Raw genomic sequence first — 17,924 nt, 5'->3', positions numbered from 1 at the left:
TATGCCACCATCTACCACTCTTACCAGATTTAGGCATCCTGCCTACACTTCCAAAACTATAAATAAATAGCTCCTTTTCTCTTTATCAATTAGTTGCTTCTGGTAGTTTGTAGTAGTATTGCAAAGCTGACTAATTTCTACTTCTTACTGCTTAATTATCCTTTCACAGTGAATATTTGAAAGTACAAACTCATTTGTATGATATATAAATAATCATGCCATGTGAAATAGGAAGTTCAGAACAGAATTTTACTTAATGGTGGGATATGAAAGTTGTTATGTATTTCAGGTACACTATTAGAAGCCACTAATCATTAAACAAGAGCCAGCTAGATATTTCTATCAGTTTCAAGAGGTTTCTGTTTTTTTTTTTCTCCTAAAAATTTGAGGATACTCTTCCTGGAATATATTCCTTAATGAAGAACATTGCATAGAGAGGATTCAGGGACTTGATACACCTCAATCCCGCTCCCAACTCGTCACCTCTGTGTGGTTTGAGCCAGTGGCCTTTTCCCCTCTATTGTTACAAGTCCCTTTAGGGGAATTTATAGATTCATTCTCTTTCTTTCCTTCCTGTATTGAAGACTCACACTAAGCTATATCCCTAGGCTTTTCTTTTTCTTTTTCTTTCTTTCTTTTTTTCTTGGTACTGGGGATTAATCTCATGGGTACTCAAACACAAAGCCACATACCTGGACCTATGTTTTTGTATTTTATTTAGAGATGGGATCTCACTGAGCTGCTTAGCACCTCATTATTGCTGAGGCTGGCTTTGAACTCACCATCCTCCTGTCTCAGCCTCCTGAGCCTTTGGGATTACAGGTGTGCACCACTGCACATGGTTCCTTGCCTCTTTTATTTTATAATGAGACAGGGTCTTGCTAAGTTGCCTAGTCTGGTCTCAAACCTGCAATCCTTCCTCTTCACACTCCCAAATAGCTGGGACTACAGATGTATACAATGATGCCAGGCTCTTTTCTCTCTATACCACAGATTGACCTTGTCATGTGTGAAATTCAAAGGGTTCCAAGATGCTTTCTTCCTTCTCTGGGAATAGTCTTTCATATTTTTCCATGTCTTTTCATGATAGAAAACCAGGGGATGAGGAAAGTAGGAGACACTTTATAATTTAGGTTGCCAGATAAAAACAATGCCAGTTTCTCGACTAAGAGGCTATCATCTGAGACTGAAGCTCAGTTTGGCAGTGATCCTATATCTCAGCTTTACCCTGTCATGCTGCTGTGATAGTGAACCTGTCAGTGCTCTTGGGCCCCCAGGCTTGGAATAGGGTCACATGTGGGCAGAGATACTGTGGGCCCCACAGACGATAGGGCAATTTTCTGGTTATTTCTAGGTTAGGATATACTTTATCCCCTAAATGGGACTGAACTTGGAAGTCAAAGTGATCAAGAATACAGTTACTTCTTTGAAAGAGGTAGGGAACACTATTACCAAATGATGCTCATTAGGAGTCTTGTTCTCTGAAGATTAGCCAAGATCCCTGGGAATTCTTTGAATAAAAGAAGAATCAGCACTGCAAGAATATTGTTGGTCTTATTTTTTTAAGTGCCTCAAAGACTATTTCTTTCTTTCTGAAAAGTACTCAGTTTAACACTTGACATGGAAAAATGTGTGTTCACAGTTTAGAAAACACCAACTCTAAAGTCAGAGGTGCTAGATTCCAATAGCAGTTCTGCCACTTAAGAGTAGTACAACTGATATTGGGCACATTGTTTCCCTCCTCCCTATGTTGGGTGTGTTAATACCTATGTTATGGGGATGCTTTAAGGACTACATACAATGATGTGTATGTAGCACTTGGGACATTATAAAAAATGTTAGGTGACTTAATTCAAAGAAGGTTATGGATATCTTGTTAATGAACATAGATCTAATAACAAAATTATTAGTGAATCCTGGAACAAGTAAAAATTTGAATAAACATAGAGGATATGGGCAGAGACTCATTCTTTTTGCTCCTGTTGATCTGTGAAAATTAGTGAAGAGGGAAAGAGAAGGTTCTGAAAGCTGGAAATATTTTTCTCAAGTTTGTAATTCTCCAAACTTTCCTTCTCATCATTCTCCAAAAGCTGTTGGTGGCCATGGGAGTCCCTAAGCTGCTGGTAGAGCCTCCCTCAGAAATAGCTGCCCAAGTGGTGTAGCCAAGGCCAGTGAATGCCTGTGATTCTGACCTGTCTACAGAGGCCAAGGATGGAAGGCACTGCTCACACCAACCTGTTCCTGTAACTCTCAGGACAATGGGGGTGGTACTGGCTAGAAAGAGCACATAATCCAAAGTGGCAGGTAATCCAATTTTGCCTATGATGTCCATTCAGACAATGGTTCTAACCTTCTGTTACTTTTAAGGAGCTTCCTATTAGAGTAACACAGAAATTTATAGATAACTACCCTTTCTATGCTGAAGGACATAAGGGAGCAATGATATAGCCTCTGAGGGAGGGAACAGGAGGTGTCTGTAGGCTGGGACCCAGACTCCTGAACAAATTCATCCCTGGTTGAATTTTTCACATGAGGTTGAATTATATGGTCAAGAAATGGGAGAAGGGCCATGGCTCAGTTCATGGAGGAATCTGCTTCCTGTGCATCCCAGTCATGGCTGAAATCCTGGTTCAACTCCTTGCAGTCATAGAACTTGAGGCACTTATCATTGAGAAAAAATGGTTCTTCACTGACAATTTCTGTCTCTCACTCTCCTCTTTTAAGCATGTGTGCCCCCACACCCCCTTTTCATTCTCTCCCTGATGCCTGTCAACCAGCCTTTTCTCAGAGGCCTACCTGGGTTTTAAGGCCATAAGTTTCAGGATCATCTCCACAGTGAAGAGGCCAGTGAACAGCTTGTTGAGAATGTTCATGGTGACTTTGATAGGTAGCTCTGGTCATAGTGCTGAGTGAAGGGAAGACAGGAGGAACTAGAACATGAGAAAGGAATCTACTGCCTCTTCACCCTTTTGGCCCAAACTTCCTGGAAACCCTCATCTCATCAGAGATCATCCTTGAAACAACCCCCAGAAGACCATCCACCTTTCCTTGGGCAGCCAGGTGGATTCAGGAGAGCCTATAACTTCTTCTGTTCTCTACCGTCTCTGAAAATAAGGGTTGGCAGAGTTCTGCACCAATTTGAATTGGGTGTGATGACTTTGTGGGGGCTTCTGGCACTCAAGAGCCCTGGCATGAGCTGATATCCTTGCAGACAAATGGGTATAGAATTCAACTCCATATCCATGCCTTCGTAATAACAATGATACTTCAAGCTCACTTTCTTGGTTCTTAATTTCCTTCACTCTTCATTTTATAAACCTAGGGCCCCATGGATTCTTTCATAAGGTCCCTGAGGGGAGCTCATCCTTGGGAAGGGATACTTTTCTATGTTCACATGGGAGAAGAGGATAGCTCTTTTGCTCTTTCTGTTTCCCTTGGATACTAGGAAGGTGACAAGTGAGAAAGTATGCAGTTCTTTTACACTTTACTTCCTCTAATACCATTCTCCCTGTGCAAGATCAGGTTCGCCTTTGGATTGATCTTCATGGCCAAGCAGATTGTGTTGAGCAGGATGAGGACAAATATCAGGTACTCAAAGTAGGTGGAGTTGATCACATACCACAGTTTGTACTTGTGCTGGTTCTTGGGGATGTACCTCTGCAGGGTCTGGGACTTGAGCTCATATTCCACACACTGTCACTGGGAGTGGGCACAGTGACGAGAGGGATGAAAGTGGGGAGAGAGTGGGATTAGTTACCTGAATGATGTGGGGGTGAGGGAAGAGGATGGTGGGAATGTACATTAAACCACATGCCCTACAGTGGAGTTGTTCTCAGGAAGTCAGGGAAATAATCTATTGCTCTAATTCACACACAGATTTCAGATGGAATTTGGGGAATTTTTGGATTTTCCATCCAAAATCATCCCCTAATCAAGGAGAGTCCCTTCTTGTCAAATCTGTCTAGAGCATAAGTTTTTTTTTTTTTTTTTTCCAATCTAGTAATGGCTGGTATACTGCTTAGCAGATGGTTGACACCTGATAAACACTGATTTACTCATTCTTAATTTTCTCCTTAATCATTTCCCATACCACAGATTCTCACTTCCACTTTTATTTCCTATCCTAAATCCATCTTCCTTATTTTCCAATGTCTAAGAATCAGAAGACATAGTTCACTGATGCGGAAGAGATTCTGGGCTAACTAGGTTCTTAGGATTCTAGCAAAGATCAGTGCACTCCTCCACATAGATTTCCAAATCAGGAACCAGGAAGTCACTTCAACCTCAACCCTCAGTCACCATGTCTAGTCCCCATGCCTTATAACTTTACCTCCTTCTACTCTTCTCATCTCTACTATCATTAACTAATACTAGGTCAGGCTCTAAGCATCTCTTATCTACATTTTCTAATTGGCCTCCTGCCTTCCTTTCCTCCTCTCAATCCAAAGTCTACACAACCACCAGAATGATGAGTTTAAACCTAAAATGTGGACATTAAATCCTATGAGGGGTCCAACTCTCCTAATTGGGGTAAAGCTAACCATGCTGTTCTTTCTGAGCTTCTTCCTGTAAGCAAAAACAAGGATGTATTTTCATGGTCCTGTTCCCACTGGGAACAATGGTAAACTGACCTTGGTGGCTATACCTATTTCCTACCTTAACAACCTCATTACTCACCAACAGAGCAGCCAGCTAACAGAACAGGTCTAACTACTTGGCATCACTATCTCACTCCCATGTAGCCTATTTCCTGTCCCCACCTCCTGCACAGCCCTCTGTGTTTCATTTAAGAAAACATTTGAGTGGTTTCCTAAAACTGTTCTCTTGTTCATCCCAAAAGCTCTAGCTGCTTCATTGTTTTAGTTTCTCTTCTTTTTTATCAATGGGACCACCCACTTGGGTACCTTCTAACTTGTCAGTTTCTATATAGGGCATAAGACATTTTTCACCGCACAGGGCTTAACATGCATTTGTTGACTGTATGTCTGTCCTATCTGAGATGGGCAAGGATTTGCACTCCCTTTGCATAGACTCCCTCAAAATGGAAAGCCATGTTCTTATTGGCTGAATACTTTTTCCAGATCTGGAATTTGCAGGGATCTGCATTTCTTTGGCAAGAAGAGCAAAAACTGCACTGGTTGAGGAGAGGAAGAAGGCCTTGGTACCACATAGATCTACCCCTGAACTTTCACCTCTCTTCTGGGTAGGTCACAGGCTATCACTTGCTGCCATCCCTTACCTGGGCCGTACTTCCCTCCTTGCATTTCTCCTTTCCTTCCTAGAAAGCTCCTTGGTTCTTGTCCAGCTCACAGTTCTTGTAATCTTGTTCTGCCTGCTCCTGGAAGGTGACGATGACAAAACCAATGAAGAAATTCATGATGAAGAAGGCAATGATGATGATGTAGGTGATGAAAAAGATGGAGATCTCCACGCGGTAGTTGTAGATGGGGCCCTTGTCTTCTGTATGGGAGTCAATGGAGCGGTACAGCAGCCTGCAGGAGGGGCAGATCTCACAGAGGGAACTAGAGAAGCAGTGTCACCTCTGTGGAATGATGGCACTGCATTTCCTAGGAATCCCTGGGATCAAGGGTAATGACTCTGGGCTGGAAGCCAGAGGGTCTGGATTCAAGTCTCTGTTATGCCACTTCCTGGTCATGTGGCCTTGAATAAATCACTTAATCTCTTGAGACTCAGATTCTTCATCTGTAAAATGGAGACAATAATTCCCAATTTTCCTAACTTGTTGGGTAATTGACATAATGTATATGAAGGTGTGGTGAAAGTGTCAAGAACTATTTAAATGTAACATGAATCATGGATATTGATTTCAAATTCAAAAATATGGGTAAATATTAAAACAACTTTGCAAACTGGCATGGACTCAGATGAGGTTAGAGTGAACATAAAATAAATTGAAGAGAAAATATTCAAATAGATAAAAATACTAACATGAACCATGCTTCAGATTATCCAGAATGGTTTGGTTTTATACTTAAGTGGTTTACACATGTATGCCATTCATTTGCACCTGGGCAATATGTCTCATTAAGTTTGTATTCTGTGTGGACAGGGATTATCTCCTTCCCTTCCTTTGTAACCCTGTGAGTACTTGGTTCTTCTCTAGCTCTTACCTACATTTTGCCATATAATAATGGGGACTCTTGTCTAAGACCCATGTACCACAGGAGGGAGGTTTGAAGGCATCTATACAAAGATGTATGGAGCACCTGATGGTCAAGCTGCCTGCCAGAGGGGATGTAGAATAAAAGGCCAGCAGGTGGGTCTAGGTGTGAAAGATCTGCCTCTGCAGAGGGACTAGGACCCAGGTTCTCATCTTTTTCTTACTTTCCACTGTAAATGTCACCAAGACTTCCTCTAAGAGACTGGAGTAGAGCCTAATAAACAGAGACATCTCAGATACATTTACCTACACTGGGAGTAGTAAAGTGGAACTCCATGGTGAACAAAGGGAGCATACTTGGAGAAACTCTCCCAATATCTCACGAGGGTAATGCCAGACTCCTGACCTTGCAGCTCATGCTGAGGTTGGGAAAGGGGGGCTATTAAAACACTCATTTTTTGTTGGAGTTTCTAAAATTTTGACTTCTTGAGCTGTGACTGTAGCTCACTGGTAGAGTACTTACTTAGAACATGCTAGGCCCTGGGTTTGATTCCCACAACCATGAAATAAACAAAATAAAATAAAACATTGACATTTTGTAGATGAGTCTATGTTTCAGCAGTGACTATGGCTTACAGATTATTCTAGAAACACACCCTTATTTCAGGGAGAGGACACAAGTATGATCTCTGGGAAGGAATGAGGGACATTAACAAAACTTGTGTTATGGGTAGACAATCAATGTCTAGGGCCTCCAGTATCAGGGAGGATGGAAATTGGTTTTCATACTCACTCTGGCCATCCCTCAAAGGTTGAGACAGTGAAGAGAGCCATCATGGTCACCAGAACATTGTCAAATCAAACTTGCTGTTCTCCCAGCTGGGGGGCTGGATGATAGGGTGGTCCTTGTACATGATGTAGTTACCCCTGAGAGAAGAGGATAAAAAGTGATTCAGCTTCTCCAACTCCCTTCACGCTTGACCTGCTGCCAATGACTCCTGGCATACTGGGTGGAATGGAACTATGTAGAATGAAACCACACAATTCCAGTTATTGGGAAATACTTCAGTGGGTAGAACCTTCAGAAAGAGATACTATCATTTGTCACATCAGAATCAGATTACATGTGGGTAATAGCCTAGCTGTCCCTCCTGAGACCAAGTCCCCCATCTCTCCAAGTTAGGCAGCCTGGGCACCCATTGCCCTCCAGTCTATATTACTTGCATTCTGCCTTAGTCTGTTTTGAACTATCTGAGCAGGTATAGAGCTTTTCCTAGAAGGCATAAGAACAAGGCGATTAGAAATGTTCCTTAATCGATAAATCCATCACAAAATGATTAATGAGCATCTCTTTAGCCTAGCACTGAGCTAGAAGCTGTGGGGTAAAAAGTTCAAGATGAGCAGAATCCAAAGGGGCAGGTGTGACATACATACACAGAGCAGTCAGAGAATAGAGACACTCAGTTCTGCAAGTACCACTGGAATTCAAAAATAGGAAACTCCCATCCAATAAAGCTGAACTGTCAAGGAAGGTCTTGAGAGGAAGAAAGAAGTGGAGCTGGGGTTGGAAGGGGGAGTTAGATGGGAGGAAATCAGTGAAAGTTTATGCGCTGGGTGGGGAAGGGCAAGGGAAGAATCCTTGGTGTGAGAAAATAGAAGAACTAAAGAGATGAAGGCAGAAAAGAGAAGAAACTGTGGGGGACCCTGGCCTAGAACTAGGGGGTAAAGTTCATATGTGATGCTACTGACAATAAGTACCTGCTGTAGGGTCTCAGCAAGTGACTGACTCCGTTTCCAGACAGTGAAAAGTCCCTATTTTGTTCTGGCTGGGAAGAAGGGCAGTGAACTAAGGAGAAGGCAAAGCTGAGAGGGCAGGAGGCCTTTAGTCTGGTGGAGTGATGCCTCCTTCCAGTTCCTCCCTCCTCTATTCTGGGAAGCTTGAGTGGTAGCTGAAGTGTAGCCAAGAGTCCTGGGCACATGGTGGAGGAGGTAGGAAGGTAATGGGGACACTTGTTTCTCTATAATGGAACTGGATCTACCTGATGTGGCAAAATCTAGACATTTAAACATATTTCTGAGTATCAGCATACCCTCAAGTGTCACACCATTGAGCATATGGACACCAGAAACCAAAGCCACCATGTTGTGTGACGTCAGAGACCCTATGCTATTCACATCATAGTCCCACTGTGGTGGCCCTGCAGAAAGACTCTCCAGGATTTGATGTCTTTTCTGACACCCATTCCTAGGTTCATGTCCTCATGTGGGCTAAGAGAGCTCTACTCACTGAATGCCAAAGGAGATGAGGGACACGCTAACCATGAGCAGGTCCAAGATGTTGAAGTAGTTCTGGCAGAAAGAGCCCTTATGTAGGAGAGCCCCATAAGCAGTCATCTGCAGGAAGGGACAGAGAAACAGGGGTGTGAGTGACCTTAGCTCAGATTTCACAGACCACCCACATGCTTTATCACCCTTTCGTCCCACGGTATGCCTTGAGCAGGTCCCAAGCACTGCACAAGGGGAAGAGGAAGGACTGAGGAAGGACACTTGTTGGCCAGAAATGGTTCTGCAAACATTCACTCCGCCACCAAACAATCTCCCAGCATAGGCTGTGTAAAGGCTTCTTCTTCTACCAGGCATCAGACTCTTCACTATGGTGCTCAAAGCCCTTTCAAATGACCCACCATCCCTCTCTGATTTTCCTCTTCCTCATCAATAGTCCACAATGGCTCTAGCACTTTAGGACCCCTGCCTGATGCTATTTAGGCCAGGTTTACTCTATATGCACATTTCCATCCTCTTAACTTCAGAGTCATCTAGAATACTAGTTATCTAGGAGAAAAAGGGAGCATGTACAGAAGGGTGAACAACTGTTCTGGTTTGCCTGAGACTTAATCACATCACTAAAAAGTCCTGCATTCTAAACAAACTGGGACACTTGGTCACCCTAGTGCCCAGAGAAATGTTCTACCAATAATTCTGGCCATTAGCATCCTTCTCCTTGGCCCTCAATAGTGCTTAGGATCTATGTCAAATGTTCTAAGCACAATGTGACTGTTTCCCTTCTAGATAGAATCCGGAGCACTTTAAGGAAGGGCATGAGCCATGTGTTCAGAGGCCGTAATGTAGGACAAGGGTGAAGAATGCAAGTTCTGGAGCCAGACAACCTGGTCTGAATCCTAACCCTCCTGAATTTTATTTGTGTGGCCCTGAACAAGATTCTTAACTTCTCTGTTCTTTACCTTCCTCATCAAAAAATGAGGATGATGATAACATGTACCCCACTGTGTTGTTAGCATCAACTGAGTAAATATATAAACATTACTTAGGACATTCTCCTACAGATTCTCTGCTCCATATATGTCAACTGTCAGTGTCTTGGACTTGAATTCTGGATTCTCCCTGTTAAAGGAAGTTGAGTTTCCTTATCTATAAAATGGGGATGTGAGTCCCTTGTCTTTGTGAGGTTCATATAGGAAAACAAGGCAGGTCTTTGAACACTTTGAAAAAAGAGAACACATGAGATAATGATTATCATTTCAGGACCTGGCTATGATTACCTCCCTCAGAGCTGGAAGAAAGCTGTTCACTGTAGGTGCTCAACCAACAGCTTTACCAATTTTTGACTTGAATGAAGGGCCTGTGGATATCCAGGATGAGGGCTGTGAAAGGCCATGGGCCATGAAGCATCAGCCAAAGAATAAATTTGGAGGTGATGGCCGTGAGGCCGAGAGCAGCTCCCTGGTCATCTGGGGTCCAGTTTATCTCTTTGGAGTCAGAGCATGCCCAGGGTGGCATGTCTGCAGAGCAATTCAAAAGCAAACACTGGGTGAAATTGGCAAAAATAGCTCTTGCGACCTTGTTCTTTCTATTTATCTCCTGCAGCAGGGGATCACAGGGGATTCTGGCACCTGTGTTCTGCAACAGTTTTTAAGAAGTAGGGAGATTATTTAGAAGGTTGCAGGGGAATACAGTTGCCCCTCTCTCCTGAAGGCCTGCCATCTGGAAGGCACACTTTGTCTTGGTGAAGCCCTGGGACCACAGAGATTGAACGCAGGTGACTCCTGTAGCTCACATTCACCAAAGAGACCCATGTGCCTGCAGAAGGCTGAGCACCTTCCTCACCAACCTTACTTTTAGTCTTAGATAATGTGCCAGGTTTCTCTTTGCTCTGGTTCTACCAGAGCCCTCTGCATGTGAGAAAAAGCATTCTTATATAGGTGGGAAATAGGGCTCAGAACGCCAAATTTTGTCCTTTGGATTTGGGCTTCTGTTTTGTCAGAGGACCCTTAGAAGGAGAGCAACCTCTTGGAAAGTAAGAATGTGCATATGCGTGTGATTTGGGGACAGAATGAGAGTAGCTGTGGGTCAAAAGACTATAGGGTCCTAGAGAAAGGGAACATTTATCTGAAAGCCATGTGTGGCATTGAGGACACAAGAGAAGCCAGGTTCTGGGATTCAGTGCAAGCCGTCCTTCCACCCTGATTTACTAATTGCCCTCATCCTAGTCCCTGGCTTCTAAAAGTTCTAAGTCATTAACCAGGAAAGGCCTCTTGCCAGGTAGTTCCACCCTGAGGAGGGAAAAGGGACAGCATGTAAGCTCACTAACTCTCTGAGCTGGAAGGGCAGCAATACCCTCCTCAGTCACAGGCAATTGCTGGCTCTCTAGGCAGCCCTTCCAGTAACTAAATGTATCTTCTCTCTTCTCATTCCTATGCACTGGTTCTGGTTCTATTTTCTATCTCTTCTCTATGACAGTCCTTTGCATTATCAAGGCAGCTGGTGTGGTTTGACATATGTTTTGTTTTTAAGGCCAAATCATCCTAGGCGCTCCCTGGTTCCTTAAGGTAAATGAGCCTCATGGATGGCCATCACAGCCATGGGTTGATGCAATGCTGGGCCTTCAGGCTGGGCAGAGAGACCCAGTGAAAGGGAAGTGCAGGAAGTGTACTGGGCATGGGGGTCGGTCGATACTCGAACCTGTGAGCATAAAAGAGACCAGAAGAGGAAGAAAGAGGAAGGGGAAAGAAGGTTGCCATGACAAAGCTTGCAGAGAGACTTTCAATTCTGCTTGTATGGCAACTTTGAAGGAGAAATGGGACCATTGAAATCCATGAGGGAAACTCTGTGGGGTCTGTAGGTCATGAGAATGGGGGTCTTGGGTTTTTCTTGACCTGGGAAAGAACTTTGGGTGTCTGTGTGCCTCTTTGTGTCTGAAGTCCAGGAAAAGAGCAACTCTCCATGGGGATATGGTTCCCAGCAGTGTCTTAATGCTGCACTATGACACTTGGTTCCTACTCCCTGACTCCAGGAACTAGGGCCCATCCAGATCTATTCTCCCAGAGCAGAAAGAAAAATTCAGAGTAACTTTCTTGGTGAGAAACAGAAGTGGCACAACCGTGCTACCAGAGGACAAGGACACCATGGCAGGCACACAGAAACCACCACACTTCAAATTGTATCAGGACATGACAAAATGTAAAAGGGTTGTACAGGATGGACCTTCATCAGGAAAGGAAGGTCAGCAGCTGTCAGAGGCACACTGCTGGGGTGGATGTCTGTTGTGTCAGCTATATTGATAGATTGGAAAGGGGCCTGAGCTCCTTGGGAGGGACACCCCAGATCAGCCTCCCAGAAAAATGATCCTCTAGCTGAAGCTCAGAGTCTATAGTCCTTCTATTTGGGGTGAGGGTCAAACTGGCCCCTTGCTCAGAGAGAAGCACACCTTACTCAGAGGTGTTAGTACTTACAGCCGTATGCCAGGTAAATTGGCTTGGCAAGGCATTGGTTTAGAGGCTCTGAAGTATACTGTGAAAACTTAGAAATAACCTTGCTCATCCTGGTGTTGTTCAGACATGGGCTCTATGTGTTTTGGGGGTAACCAAGTAGGAGCAGCTCCACAGATTTCAGCTGGGCCAGCAGGAGGCAAGGATGGGACCAGGCTCCTTCCAACATTGGTTATCACTCCTTGTACTTTGCTCTATAAGACAACTCTCACTCTCCTGTGCTTCAGTGAGGGCATTGTAACAAAAACTTTTCAGTGGTTCACTAAAGGGTCAGAAGTAATCTACAGCTGTCTGCTGAAAGGCCTTGGCTGGGAGACTGGCTCCCAATCTTCATAATTTATGTGATCCAACTCCAGCTTAGCCCTGATGCCTGCTGCAAATACTGAGGAAGGTCTTGATGACTGGCATCCAAAGAGAGCATCCAACATGACTTCTTTATGCCCCAGAGCATTTCCACTTTTGGATTTTGTGCTGGCCTTTCTGCTGGGCAGGAGGAGGGTGGGAGAATTCTAAGCAGGTCTAAGTCACCAACTGACTGGAGATGGTGCATGTGAGCATGTGTAGGGGCACTGGTGATGGCCACAGTGCCAACCAGTGAGGAAATGGTACCAGTGGTGACACAGCCAGAACTGCTTATTGGTGGTAAGAGAGGGGGCCAGCCTAGTGGTGGTAGGGGGTCTTCTTCTGGTTTCTGAAACTGGGTAAAGTGCATGGCACAAAGTGAGAGGCAGTAATTCTTCCAACTGCAGGCTTGACAGTCAAAAAGGGAGAGTGAAGGAAACAGAAGAGAAAAGAGTCAGCCAGGGCAGAGGTAGATAAGGAAAGAAATGGACAGAGTGCATTGCTCAGGGTGCATTACCTTAAGGATAATTTCTAATGTAAAGATACTAGTGAAGACATAGTCTGCATTGCCTAGGATCTGAAAAATAAGCAGAATAGGATTAGTGGCTCTGAGAGTGAACCCAAAACCAACAGGAGCATGTGTGTTAGCAGCAGATAGCAGCAGAGAACAAAGGCAGGCCAAAGGGAGGGAGGAAGAGGAGGAAAGAGGGCCATGGGCCTTTACCTTCAGAGCGATTTCAATGGTGAAAATGGTAGTAAAAACAATATCAAAATAAAACAGCATCTACAAAACAAAAAGAAACAAGGATGGATGGGGAGGGGGTGGGAGAAAAGCAGGATGGTGGCCAGGTCAGCAGATGTTCATTCACCAGAAAGGAACCACACTTCAAAATGAGGTGCACTGCATGGAGCCTTTCCACACAGGGACAGATGCAAGGACTTGTGGGGGAACGAGTGGCACAAAGTTAACACTGCATCTCAATGTGGGGCTAGCAGGTGGCTCAGGGTGGAGACACCAGGCAGGTGAAGAGAGCTTCAGGGAGTGGTCTCAACTGGTACCAGGTCTAGGCAGTTTCTGGCTGAACATTTTTCTCATTAACCCAACTTATTTACAAACCCAAATCCAACCAATAGGATGTTTGTCAAAAGAGCAGAGAATGGGGTACCTTTTTTTTTTGTAGGGGGATTCAAATGCTTATCTCACATTGGTGTGAATGAACTTGCTAGCTTCCTACATTGGTGGAAATTTGTATGAGCAGCCTCCCTTTGGAGTATGGGAGGGTGTCCCCCAGGTCTACCCAGGCCACAGGATTTCATGCTTTATTACATCTCAGGGGATGTCTTGAAAGCAAGAAAGAGCCGGGCACAGTGGCGCATGCCTGTAATTCCAGCAGCTCAGGAGACTGAGGCAGGAGGACCGCAAGTTCAAAGTCAGCCTCAGCAAATTTGAAGCACTAAGCAACTTAGTGAGACCCTGTCTCTAAATGAAATATAAAATAGGTTCGTGGATGTGGCTCAGTGATCGAGTGCCCCTGAGTTCAATTCTAGGTAACCTGCACGCTCCACAAAAAGGAAGAAAGAAAATGTTTGCAGATTAGACTGACATGCATAAAAATGGTCAACAAATGAAATGATAAGCTATATGTAAATCTAAATACAATCTATGTAAATAATAATAATAATAATAATAATAATAATAATCCCTAATTTGTTGGGTTCTAAATAAAGTCAGGACAAAACAATAACATGTAAATCAGGAAGAAATTAGTGAGTTAAAATACTCTAAAGTCCTTCCATTGTTCAGGAGGAGACTTAAGATATTGATTAACTTCACATTTTGTTAGGTTAAACATAGTAAAGTGTCAAAGGTGACCATCAAAAGAATAGTAATAGGGTTTATACATTTCAAAACCTGGAGAGAGTTCTGCATGGTGGTGCACACCTCTAAGCCTAGAGACTTGAGAGACTGAGGCAGGAGGATAGCAAGTTCAAGGCCAACCTTAGTAATTTAGTGAGGCCTTAAGAAACTTAGAGAGACCCTGAGACCCTGTCTTGATATAACATAAAAAGGGCTAGGGATGTAGCTCAGCCATAAAGTACCCCTGCATTAAATCCCCAGAACCAAAACAAAAACAAAACCTGAAACAAACAAACACACAAAACCTGTGAAAAACAATAAATGCAGAGACTTGGAGTGCAGCTCAATAGCACAGCATGTGGTCAGCATGTATGAGGCTCCAAATTCAATCTCCAGCACCAACAAGTAAATAAGTCAAATAACATAAATATAGATATGCAAATATAAATAAAAAATGTAGATATCTGATATAGAGTCCAGGACTTTCTTCCCTAACTCAGAGTCTGTTTACACAAGTCGAGGGAGTTGGGAGAGTCCCAGGCTCCATGCACAGGTACAGGTAAGACATAGGCGTCTCTTCCGAAAGCAGAGGGAGCAGAAGGAGCAGAGTCCGTCCTCCCCACCATTCCCACACACCTGTTGTTGGGACTGAAGATGAAAAATGCACTGGCTTCTGGCATGGGCACTGCCTTTTCCTTAAGGTGCAGCTCAGAGAGTGGTCGTGGGCATGGCCCAACAGGCATTTCAGACTCCTCCTCATCCTCTTCTCCTGTAAGAAAAAAAAACATCATTCTAAATAACTACCACTTCCACTGATTCTTATGACTGAGCACCTCTTTCCAGAGACCTTCCTACTGGCAGGAATCAAGTCTTCACTTGTAGCTCTGAAAATGCACAGTGTCAATCAAGACAGACATTCTGGAGACTACTGGAACTCAGGTCTGATAGGGACAGACTTCTCTGGCAGTACTTAATAAGAGGGGTGTAAGTAAAATAGCCAACTTGCCCTAGTTTGCTTCAACTGTTCTGGTTTTCGAACTGAAATTTCCACAGTCCAAGAAACCACCCCAGTCTTGTGCAAATGGTCATGCTTGGTCCTTCTGGTTGAAAGGCACCCCCTTTCTCACATGGCAACCAGAGTGAGTCCTTGAAAGAATAAGTCCTCCTCTGCCCGAGACCCCTTGGTCTCAGGCACAGGATCAGACTGAACTTCTTGCATGGTCTTTGAGGCCTGCCTGGTGTCCCATCTCATCTCCTAGTGCTCTCCCTCTGTTCTGTGCCAGGTGCACTAGCCCACTTGGGAGTCCTCTGTGGCTAAGGGCATGCCACCTGAGAGATCCTGCACCCACTCCTCCCTCCACGCAGAGGACTCTTCCCTCTGACTTCCATGTTCAAGTCCTTTGAGTCATTCAGATTTCAGCCAAAATGGCACACCCCGAAGATGCCTTTACTGACCATACAATGAAAGCAGCTCTACCCAACCCAGTCACTCTCTTACATAATCCTTGGTTTTATTGTCTTTGCCTCACCTCACATTACCATTTGGGTTGGTTTGCTTTCTTGTCTGCCTCCCCACTGAAATGTAAACTCCAGGAGGGCAGAGCCCTTCCCTGGCTTCCCTCTGCATGTATCCCTGGGTCCTGGAACAGTGCCTGGCATACAGTAGGTGCTTGATAAGTAGTTATCAAGCAACACATTATCTCCAAGTTTCCTTCCAACTCCCATTTTCTATGACAAGAGTATGGCTCTGATATGACCTCTTTAACCTTTCCAACTCCCCCCATAAGTCCCAGTCAAGGCTCCCCTTTACCAAGAATCTCCCACTGACTTGACCACATCTCGCTGCCTTTTCTTCCTTGGCCCCCTTACAATGATCAGAGCCTCCCTGAAAATCTCTGATGCTGTACTACATGATTTCTGGTATCTCTTGCTTTTTTAGAAAAGCAATGTGTACTTGTTCATTTTAAGTTCTTAGAAACATCTGTGTTTTCATGCAAATAAATTAATAAATTAAAGGCAGAATGTTGTGGTTTAGATATGAAGTGTCCCCCTAAAGTTCATGGGTAAGACAATGCACGAGTTTTCAGAGGTGAAATGATTAGATTATGGGAGGCGTAACTGATCAGTAGATTGATCTTCAGATATAGATTAACTGGGCAGTGACTGTGGTAGTGTGTGGCTGGAGGAAATTGTCAAGGGGGTTGTTACTTTGTGGTTTATATTTTATCCTTTTGTGAGCAGAGCTCTCTCTCTGTTGCCATGTTTGGATCTGTTTTCCTCTGTGCCCTTCTGCCATTATGTTCTGTCTCACCTCAGACCCAGTTACAGAGCTGGCTGGTCATGGAACTTTTGAAACCATGAGCCAAAATAAACTTTTCCTCCTTTAACTTGCTCTTTTCAGGTCTTCTGGTCATGGCAACACAAAAGCTGACTAAAACACAGAATTATCTATTTATCTTGGCACAAAGTTTTTCTTTGTGTATGAATGGATGCATCTCTCTACTATAGGTTGAGCATCCATAATCTGAAATCTGAATCCTGAATTTGAATGTTGGAGTATTTCAGATTTCAGATTTTCAATTAGGAGTTGTCAGCTGATAAAGTTTATGCAAACATTCTGAAATCAAAAATACTGTGAAATCTGAAACATTCCTTCTCCCTGGCATTTCAGATAAAGGATAATCAACCTGAAGTAGTGTATGCTAATCTTGAAGATGAAAATCAACCAATAATGCTTTCAATGCTGAACAGAGAGGGGAAGACTAGGGTCACTGGAGGCCTCTAGGGTTCCTTTGTGTGATTTAGAAACAGACCTTCTGTGTGTAAACAGTCTGGATTTCAACTCCCATTCAAGCTCACATTGCATGCATTTGGGTACAGCTGGACTTGCAAATGCAGCAGACCTGGTGAGAGGGTGAGTGAGGGGAGGAGGGATGGAGAAGAGGGAGGTCAGCGTGGAAGTGCTCCAGGACTGGCCTTTGCTCTCTAGCAGTTGGGCTGAGTCTCCCTTCTGGGGATATCTGCATGACTGGGTGCAAAAGCAGCCAGCTGCCCAGAGGCTCTAAAAGCAGGAGGGGGCATGGTCAGGGACCAATGGTTCAGAAGAAAGAAGCAACAGGAAGGAGAGACTGACAAGAACAGACAGCAGGCCAACCGACCTTTTCTGCTGCACATGGCACAAAATAACCCAGGAGATGATCTACAGAGCCATGAAAAGGAGGAAATAGAGGAGGTAGAGCTGGGAGATACAAGTTGACTTGGCCTTCAAGGGGTCAGGGGATGTGTGGAATCACCAGCTTCAGGAACAGTCTGTCATTTGAGCCTCCTGGGCAAGAAAATGAAAGCCAGGTATGGAGAACAAGCAAGGGGCCTGGGACTTGTACCCCCTGAGCAATAGTAGTAGTGGGGTGAGGCAGGCAGCCTCAAGAGTCTATGGACCAGAGGTCTCACACTTAAGGTGCTATATTTTGTATATAGAATGTCCCTCAAAGACCCATGTGTTAAAGGTTTGATCCTCAGCCTGGCATTTTTTGGAGATGGTGGAACCTTTAGGAGATGGGGCCTAGTAAAAGTAAGTTAGGTCACTGGATGGGGTGTCCTTGAAAGGGATATTGGGACCTTGGCCCTTCCTGTATATTTTTCACTTCTTGGCTACCGTGATGTGAGCCACTTCCTCTGCTGTGTTCCCCTATGATGTACTGCCTTATTACAGACCCAAAGCAATAGCACCAACTGCTCATGAACTGAATTCTCTGAAACAGTAAGCCAAATAAAGCTTTCCTCCCCTTAAGTTGATTATTTCAGGTATTTTATCATA

The 17,924-nt window shown here is 44.2% G+C and overlaps 1 pseudogene across 1 annotated transcript in view; it reads right to left on the bottom strand.

Annotated features, from left to right (window-relative positions):
- LOC306662202 (voltage-dependent L-type calcium channel subunit alpha-1C-like) overlaps nucleotides 1–17,924 on the bottom strand; it is a 143,267-nt pseudogene that overhangs the window by 72,544 nt on the left and 52,799 nt on the right. The window contains exons 11-20 of the transcript XR_013766653.1: nucleotides 14,665–14,876; nucleotides 12,974–13,033; nucleotides 12,767–12,826; nucleotides 8,409–8,515; nucleotides 7,909–7,984; nucleotides 7,342–7,394; nucleotides 6,915–7,048; nucleotides 5,285–5,492; nucleotides 3,541–3,693; nucleotides 2,797–2,905 (exon numbers count right to left, since the gene is read on the bottom strand). The product of XR_013766653.1 is annotated as a voltage-dependent L-type calcium channel subunit alpha-1C-like (transcript). The remainder of the gene's footprint in view (nucleotides 1–2,796; nucleotides 2,906–3,540; nucleotides 3,694–5,284; nucleotides 5,493–6,914; nucleotides 7,049–7,341; nucleotides 7,395–7,908; nucleotides 7,985–8,408; nucleotides 8,516–12,766; nucleotides 12,827–12,973; nucleotides 13,034–14,664; nucleotides 14,877–17,924) is intronic.

This window comes from Sciurus vulgaris (genome assembly GCF_902686455.1).
Source record: "Sciurus vulgaris genome assembly, chromosome: 5".
Classification (NCBI taxonomy): Eukaryota; Metazoa; Chordata; class Mammalia; order Rodentia; family Sciuridae; genus Sciurus; species Sciurus vulgaris.
The sequence above is the reverse complement of the archived record's forward strand: the minus strand, read 5'-3'. Positions and strand labels throughout refer to the sequence as shown.